The following is an 11,353-nucleotide window of genomic DNA, read 5'->3' on the forward strand; positions in this document are numbered from 1 at the left end:
CTCAGAACAAAAAATAATCCATTAGATATGTCTGATGCAATACTTTCGTGACATGATGCAGTTTATTCCTGCAACTCTTGCCTTAGTATTGTACGTGAAATAACACATTTACCATGACAGATGTAGAAGTATTGATTCATATTTCAAATGTTAAAAAGCAATTTTTATATCGTTGCTTTTAACTACCGGTGATCTGTCTCCTACAAAAGGAAATTCATAGCGATAACGACCACTTTTTTTTATCTTTCTTTGCCGTTATCAAACATCATAAATAACACCCAGGATATAAACTTTATCATCAACCAGTTTAAGCACATTCCTAGAGGCTTTGCTTACAACAGAATAAGCACAGTTCAAATATTATTCGTCATTGGTGCGTTTTATTCCAATGTTACAATTTTTTTAAAAATATGATAAAGGTAACTAATAATGTTACAAACTTGCCATACAGTGATAGGCGAGAATCAAAGAATCAAATGGTAATGAACTAACCGTGTATTTATTCAAAGAAGTACAATATAATTGGTATTTTATCAATCACAACGGAGAGACATGTATATTGTGCTTACAGAGGAATAACGAATTAGCTCGTGAAATCAAACATAATTTATCATTTAATAATGGTTTTAAGAATACTGATTGGAAGACCTAAATTTAATTCCTGATTTAAAACAGTGTCTAGTTACTTATCATACATTACTTCTTAAAATACGATGGATTGTCGAACTATTTTGGTCTACTTAGTGGTAAGTGTATTTACAGCTGAAGAAATTGGACTAAATATTAGTCATATTACGGACATTTACTATGCCGCTTGTGGATACTCTTCATGTGAATCGGGAACACATTTTGTATCAATACAATTAAGTAGATGTCCACAATGTAAATGCGATTTAACTTGTATAAATCAGGGTAATTGTTGTCCAGACATATTCTTTCATAGGCAACTAACATGCACGAACCTTACTCTTATTCATTACAACTTGCAAAACAGAGACCAGCAGTCAGTTTTGATGTTAAGTGGTTGTTTAGAACATAACAATAATAGACAACGTCGCTGTGGTGCAAATTTCACAGAGGAAGAACTTTTGGTAAATCCTCCTGTTTCATCAAAGAAAACTGGTCTGACATATAGAAACATGGACTGTGCTTTATGTTCAAATGAATCTTCTTCAGATTTACTAGAATGGAAAATTGATGTTAAATGTCAGCAGTTTGCAGATTTCAATTTTCTATCTTCGTATGAGGATTTTATTGACTTAGCAAAGGAGAAAAAATGTGATATCATGTTTAGTCAGAATTATAATATTTCTTACAGAAATTGTAGTGTAATGACAAAACCACATTTGGAAACGTGTAATATATCGGGAACGTGGTTTGATTACGATGAAGATGTTGAATTCGCATGTCACCATTTTGACAGTCCCTTTTTCAATTACAAAAATATTTTCTGTTCCATATGCAACCCGAAGGAACATCAAGGATCTATAATTAGTAATTGTAATACGAGTGGATTATGGGATTTCTATGACGAGGAGTTGGAAACAAGGTGTCATTCAACAGATTATACTTCGTTTACATACCCTTTTAAAAATAGTTTCTGCTATTTTTGTAATCGGAATACTTCAGACACATCAAATTTTGTTGATGTTGATGCTAATATAGAAACCAAGATTATGAAAACAAATTTTGGCAACACATTATTTCAGTTGAAAGTAAGTTTCCTACATGTTGACTTTATCGCCAGTAAATATTGTTCAATAACAAAAAATAACAACAACTTTACCTATCTTTTGAATAAAAATTCATCACACGAGGATGGAATGTTTCAATCGATAAATATAACTCATCTGCTCCGTTATTTCAAAGCTTACATTGGTCCTTCCAATATCGTTCCAAATGAAGGTGATTGTAAGGACACACAATATTGTCAATTTTCAAAGAGTACGAGCTGTTGTTTTGGCAAAATATTTGATTCGTCTTTTAAATGTATTGGAGGTACACCGGAAGTCAATGACACAAATTATCTAGTTTATTCGTCATGTCCTCCTAATGCACAACCAGTTTATCGCTTCCTATGTGAAAAGAGTGATATCTTATACACTCGCCTTCCAGTGACAATGAAATTGAATGATATTACTATTCACTTCAAAAATATCTTTTGTGCTCTTTGCAATGAAGGGAACACACTCCGTTCAAAGGTCCAATTGGCGTCCGGTTGGGTCATTACTATACAATGTCAATCATTAGTAACTTCAACATATCATCTATTTCTAGAAGATTTTATGAAGTACCTTTCAGAAGAAGGATGTAGGTTTACTTTTAAACCTGAAGAGAATGGCATTAAATGCTATCAAGTATCACGAAAAGTTTGCAATATCTCCGGGCTGTGGTCCAACTACGATGCAGATATTAACAAAACATGCAAGTTCTTAGACTTTACGAATGTACGCATGGTGCCTTATCGTTTTAGGGATATATTTTGTGACATATGTAACCCTGCTAAAATTAGCAAAATTATTTATGATAGATGTAATTTAACTGGTAAATGGAGCAATTATAATTCAACAGTGAATTCAAATTGCAATATGTTGCCAACGATAGAAACATTTGCTCCTTACAAAAATGCCTATTGTATGCGGTGCAACCCTGAATCAAATGGAAACTGCCCTACTATTAATACTTACGTTTTGCCAGAAATGGGGCAAAATTATCCATCGATGTTTAGGTCATTATTTGCTTTTTTGTCTTATGAATACCAGTTCAGAAACATTAGACAATCTGATTGCAATGGAGTACAACTCATTGGGACACTGAATGTAAGATGGTTATTTAGTGCGATACTCTTTTAATAGTTCTACTTCTATTGTTTGTTATTTTAACTAATGTACATACTTTAATATCGGCAAGAACAAATACCGAAGCGTCAGTAGTGGGATAATGCAAATACGTCAAAATCCCAAAACATGACCTGAACATGAAGACAGGAAACAAAGACAACGTACATACATACACAATGTAGCGAATCGAATAAAACAGTAATCAAGGGAACCAAGGTTAAAGCGGTAATCAAAAGAATGCAATCCAGGGACAAAGACCAGACATGGAAAACAGACATACACAACAAAGAACATTAAGTAACTCAAATCATACATAGAAAGTAACAAAAGTAAATGAGCAACTCGGACTCCACTAAAAACTGGGAGCATGGACCAGGTGCACCGGTAGGGTAAGCTATAAAACTAGAGATAAGGAAAACTAAAGCACTAGCAATAGCAACTCCTAAAAAACCCCAGAATTACATCAGGTGCTCGGGTAAGGTAACCATGTTCTGCTACGTCAGCGGCACCCGTCATATTGCAGATGATTATAATCCCCGACAGAAGTCACAAAGGACTGCGGTCAAAACGACACTAGGGCAATATCCTTCAATTCAACAATTTTTCGAAAAAAATTGAAAAAAGATAATAAAAAAAATACCATAAAAATGGGACATTACCATCTTTATTTTTTATATCGCTGGGATTTGGACTTGAATTTGATCAAACATAGCCACAAATTAAAGTGAAGATTTCAAAGGAAAACGATACATTGCCTTTCAGACATTCGGTACAAAATATTCTGTTGTTTAGCGACAGTATTAAAATTCGTTCTTTCTTTCATTAATGACGCCAAGTGAATCACCATAAACTACTTGCATTTAAGTTATAATGGTTATAGACCATATATTTTTAAAATAGCTTTTAAATATTTGTACTTTGCAGGATAAATGCCGTAAGCTTCATTGTTATCCAGGTAGAATTATTACTAAAGATGGTTGCAGAGTGCTCTTGAGGTCAACTTGTAACTTAGGATTTATCATGACATTTGGTTTAAAGACCACTCCAATTAGTAATGTGAAGAATTCTTCGTTTTTTATGGACAAAATAATGCATGAAACAGAAGTCTTCATTAAAAAATATTTACATTTGGAAACAAATGAAATACATTTTGAAACCGCGTTTTTCCACACGAATCTGAGTTGTAGTAATTCAGACAAATGGAATAACGAATCCACTGTCTATATTACATCTTATCTCAAGTTTTTTATCTATGCAACTATTGACCGTGAGGTGATAGAGGAAAAGTTGCTTAACATTACAAATTCTGTCTTTGTTGCCTTGATCAGCGGTATGAATTTATCTGTTACTATTCAGGATAACAAGGAAGGTTTCTCGTTGCCAATGCTCGTTCATAGAAAAGGGTTTCAAAAGTATTGCCTTAAACATGTAGAGCATTCTTCGATTAATGCACTCAAATACGTCCATTCTGTAGTGAGCGAAATACTAACATGCGAACAAATTGAATTGGAAAAATCTGAGTACAATTTAAATCAATACACGCAGCAATTGAGCATACTAGGAAAAGATGTGGGGCTGTATTATGGAAAGTATCTGTTACTTCCGTCGGGAAAATTAAGAATATGCCGGGAAACTTTCCAAAAACTCTTTTTTGCATCAAACAAACTAACACTGAATGCTGTAGATGTAATTTTCCTGTGCTGTGAAATTATGTCCCTTATAGCTCTCCTTATTACATTTATAACATATGTTATATTCTCTAGTCTTCGTACCCTACCCGGGAAAGTGAACATGTGTCTATTTTTTCAATGTTCTTTGCGCATTTGACGTTCATCATCAGTCAATATTTGACAATTGGTAACAATGAATGTATCATAATCGGAGCACTTATGCATTTATTCTGGTTATCAACATTTGGATGGTTCAACGTTTGTTCTTTTCATATGTTTAGAATATTTCATAGTAAAACGGGGTTAAATCTTACAGAAGAAACAAAATTTAAATACTTCCGAATGTACTGCTTATATGCCTACGGAATTCCTGTGTTAATTGTTGGAATAGATATAACGGTGTCGGTAATATTTTTTCAAACCTATGGTTATGGGATAAGCAAATGTTTTTTGGATGGTAAAATTGCTGGTGTCATAACATTTTTTATTCCTCTTTCTCTTATCTGCTTGAGTAATGTTGTATTTTTCATTATTACTGCTAAAACAATTGCATCATCACCGATCATACACGATGAAAGTAATAGTTCAGCTCAACTAAACCGCATCCAGTATGTAGTCTATGTTAAACTATTCAGTATAACTGGTATTACATGGATATTTCAATTAATTGATGGATTCTTTCCAGTATCAGCATTGTCTTGGGTTATATCAATACTAAATTCGTTTCAAGGAGTGTTCATTTTCCTTTCATACGTCTGTAATGTTAGAGTTTTTAACTTGTACAAGAGCATGTGCTTCAAGCCAAAACTTAGAAGACAGGGCAGTCAATCAAATACATTAACGACATATTTACACTGCGCAAATGAAATTAGTTCTTTCTAATGATCACAAAACTGATTATTTTAATTTTTCTTTTGCATTCATTTTAGTGTCGCATTTCTTTATAGCCATACCATATATAAATTATGTATACATGATACCTAATTAAAGACTGAATAACTTCAAGATATAAGTTTTATTTGTTTATTACAAAAACATATATGAAAGGGATAATTCGTTTTCTTGAGTAATGACCTGGCCATTTGTTATATTTTTACAAATGTCAAAAAGTATCCAGAAAAAAGTTCCTTGTTTTAATGCGTTTCTTTTTTTTAAATTTAGTTCCTGTCTTGTAGTTTTATTAGTACATGTAGTTGTCTTCCTTTTTACATATGTATTTGATTTGTTTCGATTTATATTGTTCACCTTTTGTCGTATGATTTTTCTACAAATTTCCAAAAATTCAAGGCGGTTCCTATTCATATCAATAAAATCTTATTAAAATCGTTGCGTCGCAAAAATTATACTGGCGTATTGTGCTGTTTGCGGTTTTCATTAAGCGTTAAACAAATTTAGAAATAGACACTTTATTTAAATTCTATATAAAGAAAGTAAAATGCTAATGATTCCCAATACGAAAAATGTATGTTTTAATATTGATAATATAAATTTCATTAATTGATACTGTAAACTGGAAAAATTCGCGGTTCCTTCGATCATTCTGCTTTCCCGCTGTTTAAAAGTACTGAAATTGTGTTTTACTGTTCGTCAAAGAAAATATCCAAGACAGCTTAATTTACGAGATTTTCCACGAAAATATAAAAAAAACTGCCGAAAAAATTACACGTTTTATTGTAAGATGAATAAAAATGCTTAAAATGCTTAAAATGAAATAATTCTTGAAATTATAATAGGGTATATAAATACTGATGCCGAGTTCTATGTAATGGTCCGTTTGTTTTCTTGATCACTTGAAAGCTTTTCATTGGACAGCTTATAAGTATTGTATTTTCTGCAATTGTCGATAACAGATAAAATAGTAATCAAGGGAAAGAAGGTTATAGCGATAATCAAAAGAATGTAATTCATGGACAAAGACCAGACATGGGAAACAGACAAACACAACAAATAACATAAAGTAACTAAAATCATACATACAAAGTAACAAAAGCAAATGAGCAACTCGGACTCCAATTCAGTGTATTTTTTTAGTTTTAACAGTATATACAGCAATTTACAGTTTAAAAAAAAAGACAAATGCTGCATCTGTATGTAAAACCTATTTCCATAGAAATACTGTTTGGTCTAAAAATGATTCTATTATCTGTATTTTTACATAAAAAATTTATTGTTTGTGAAGTCATATAATTACATTTTGTAACATGAAATAAAATAATGTACATTCAGTGTATTTTTTTAGTTTTAACAGTATATACAGCAAATTACAGTTTAAAAAAAGACAAATGCTGCGTCTGTGTGTAACACTTGTTTCCACAGAAATACTGTTTGGTCTAAAATGATTTTATTATCTATATTTTTATATAGACAACAAACAATTATCTTAAAAGTGCAATTACTGAATGACAAACTCCATGGTAAACTGGTCTTGTGATCTCTTACTGTTTTTGAATTAGCAATAAAAGTTAATTCGGTGATTACGTTTTTAAATGCAAGAATCAACTTTTGTCTGAGTTTCATAAAAATTAAAAAAAAATCACTTTCAGCTAATTACTGTTACAGCAATTTAAAAGAGTAATCAATGGAACCAAGGTTAAAGCGGTAATCAAAAGAATGTAATCCAGGGACAAAGACCAGACATGGAAAACAGACATACACAACAAAGAACATTAAGTAACTAAAATCATACATACAAAGTAACAAAAGTAAATGAGCAACTCGGACTCCACTAAAAACTGGGAGCATGGACCAGGTGCACCGGTAGGGTAAGCGTAAACATCTGACAAGTGTCCAGCGTAGGTAATGTAACTGTTAATTTCTATTTCTGACTTTTATAGGAACAAAACAGAATTCTTTATTCGCCATCGTTATCCAAGAGACAGTTTACAAAAAGTTGTCTCATTTGCTGCCTGAAAAAAATAAAGTATCGTTAAGATATCCAGATTGTTTTGAAAAATATTCTTTTTCTGACAAGTAGATTATACACACATATGAAGTTGATATTCATAATATCATCAATATATCTGATATACTGGTTTGACTAATGATTTTACCCGTTGACAGTGATGATTCTCTCTGTTTGCATTGCAATATACTCTAAACGATTAATCGTTATACCAGTATATGGTTTTGAGCACGAGGAGTCTCAAACCTGGTTTAACCAACCGTTTTCATCACAAATGCGTATATATTGTCAATATCATTTCAGTTATACTTAACTTTCTGTTTTGTGCATAGATATTGCCATGTGCTTTATTGACTATTCTTTTTAACTTTGTATTTTTTTACCTTTGCCTTTAACAGTTGAGTAATTTTATTATTTTCGTTCTTCAAAATAGATCTTGATCATTGTGAAATATAAGTTCAAGATTAAAAATTATATACATTTGTAAGTGAGCTGACGAAAACCGGGTTATGGTGACTAAATAATAAGGGTTTTGACATTCATTCCAAAGGAGTGAGCAGTCCCAAAGAAAGCTGATGATACGCCGTTCTAGGATTGAGTCCTGAAATATCGGTCATCGCTGCAAATAACACGAAGTCTCAGATTTTCGTGCCTTTGAATGGCATATTTGCATGACTCAGGATGACAGGACTGATAATTTAAGCAACAATGTGCATCCGTTGGTTAAAAAAACAAAATATGATATATTTCCATCTAAGATTTTACAATTGACGTCAAGAAACGATAGACACTCCTGGGTGCTGTTGCAAGACTTAGTATATTTGATGGCTGGATGGTAAGAAGAAACAAAATTGATGAAAGACTTCAAATCACGTTCTTCAATGGAGCACACCCAATAAACATCGTCTATGTATTATACATTTCCCTTTTCCATTTTGGATTTGACAATTGATATATATTATTATATATATCCGAGTTGCTCATTTGCTTTTGTTACTTTGTATGTATGATTTTAGTTACTTTATGTTCTTTGTTGTATATGTCTGTTTTCCATATCTGGTCTTTGTCCCTGGATTACATTCTTTTGATTACCGCTATAACCTTGGTTCCCTTGATTCCTCTTTGGTAATATCTCTATATTGTTGGCATCACCGTGAAGTTGTCTAGGTGATCTGACATTACAGGTTTATTCGCTAAATGATTTGATAACAATGGATAGCTCACTTGATATCTTACATTACCGATTCGTTTGCAAAATAATTTTAAAACAATGAGTATCTCACTTTACATCTGATATTACAGGTTAGTTCGCCAAATGATTTGATAGCAATAGATAGCTCACTTTATATCTGACATTACTGCTTGGTTCGCTAAAAGGTTTGATAACAATGGATAATTCACTTTATATCTGATATTTCCGGTTGGTTCGCTAAATAATTTGATAACTTAAGATAACTCACGTTATATCTGACATTACCAGTTAGTTCGCTAAATGGTTTGATAACAATGGATAACGCACTTTATATCTGATAGTACAGGTTAGTTCGCCAAATGATTTGATAACAATAGATAGCCCACTTTATATCTGATATTACCGGTTAGTTCACCAAAAGGTTTAATAACAATGGATGACTCACTTCCAAAATGTCGCAGTGTATTTGGGACCAAGTGATGAATTGACAAAATGGTTATACATATACTTTTATTTTCAATACTGAAAATACAACAATTTAATTCATAAACAACAGGTAGAATCATTTAAACACCTGCAAATACAATTTTCCACGGCAAATATTACAGAAAAGACAATATGAACGATATGACCAGACCGTAAATATAACTGACCGTAATTAAATATTTATCCAAATTAACAACCTCCGAGAGTCAAATAGAATATTATAGTATGAAGACCTGCAAATATAACAACCGTGTAATAATACAGCGACCTTATACAAGGACAGTATAACCAAAAGTAATAATGAAAAGTTAGTACGCGTAAAACTACACCTTTTCGTGGGTGAAAGCATGCAAAGTTAGTCGTGCATATATATTTTACTACGTGTAAGAAAACGCCAAGTGATGGCAGGTCATGTCAAGTCAAATGAGATATGAATGTGTATGGATATACATCTATATGAAACAAACATGACAATAATTGTGAAATAATATAAATGAATAAATGAGAAAAAAATTATGAAATAATTCATTTGTGACATATCTGACATTACCGGTTGGTTCGCTAAATAATTTGATAACTTAGGATAGCTAACTTTATATTTGCTATCCTACCGGTTGGTTCGGTAAGTAATTTGATAACAATGGATAGCTCACTTTACATCTGATATTACAGGTTAGTTCGCTAATTGATTTGAATACACTGGATTACTCGCTTAGGATAGCTCACTTTATATTTAATACTACCGGTTAGTTCTCTAGGAGATCGCACATTGAAGATTAGCTCTAAAAATAATTTGACATCACTTGGTAAAACTCAAATCTATCTGATATCACTTGTTACCTCTTTATATTATATAATATGGTGATCTAATGTCAGTATTACTCTTTTTGTGATACAATACAAACAATTGGCTCTCTACGTCATCTGAAATTACTTGGATATCATTGCTTAGCTCTTTAAATGATATGGTCTCGCCGGTTACTTAACAAGGTGATCTGGTGTGATCTTACATTACCGGTTTCCTCTTTAAATATTTTGATTTTGTTTGTTTGTTTGTTGGGGTTTAACGTCCGAGCAGCAATATTTCAGCTATATTCAGACGATGAACATGAAATTGATGATAAAATGAACATGAAATTGATGATAAAATGAACATGAAATGAAAAAAAAAAGGATGGGTCACAAGGATAATGGGGTCGACAAATTTTGATTGCCACTGGAAAAAGGAGGTGGGTGAGTAAGGTCGGGCAATTTAGCCTCCTGTGGCGGAGCGCAAAGGTTCCTACTCCTATCGAATACCACAGCAGGGTTCTTTAACGTGCGAGGAACGTGGCATCTTTCCCAATACGGTGCACCACTATGGTTTGCGGTCAGGTTTTCCGTATTATAGCCTGACAACCCCAGCATGCAACACGCCAGGGGTACCCCATTCCACCGCCTGGGGCACACATCCCAGTTGCTCTGTGGGCAGAGCGCCTAGCCCCCGGCTAGGTTTCTGAGCACTATTTAGTCGCCTTATACGACAAGCTTAACGCTGCTGCAGGCCTATTCTTTTAACACCCGGACCTGCACGGGGCTTAAATATTTTGATATCAACGTTTGGCTGTGTGATCTGATATAACTGGTTTGCTTTTTAAATTATCTGGTATCACCAGTTAGCTGTATGAACTGCCATAATGGTTAGTTTTCTTAATGATTTGATATCACCAGCAATCTGTGTGACTGGCATTACTGGTTTGTTCTTTAAATCATCTGATATCACAATTTAGCTGGATTGTGATCTGACATTATTGGCTAGCTTTCTCAATGATCTGATATCCCCAGTTGGCTGTTTGATACTTTCTAAATTATCTGATATCACCAGTTAGCTGTATGAACTGCCATTACTGGTTAGCTTTCTAAATGATCTGACATTACAGGTAATCTGTGTGATCTGACATTACTGGTTTGCTGTTTCAATGATCTGATTCACCATTAGCTGTTGTTATCTGAAAAAGCTTAGTAGTGCTCTAAATGATTTTATATCATTTGTTAGATATCGTACCTAACATTATTGGTGCTCTCTAAATGATCTGATTTCTCAATGGTATGATATCATCAATTTACTAGCACTCTCAATAATATCACCATAGTATTAAGTTCTGAAAGGCCCCAAAAGTAGTGAAAGTCAAGGTAACAGAACGATGACACGTCTTAAGATAAACTTAAGTCAAACGAAGAAACATAAATGACGAACATTGTCGAACACTATTGACATAAGGGC

The sequence above is a fragment of the Perna viridis genome, chromosome 5 (assembly GCF_037379345.1).
Source record: "Perna viridis isolate PV_CMFRI_1.1 ecotype Kerala chromosome 5, ASM3737934v1, whole genome shotgun sequence".
Classification (NCBI taxonomy): Eukaryota; Metazoa; Mollusca; class Bivalvia; order Mytilida; family Mytilidae; genus Perna; species Perna viridis.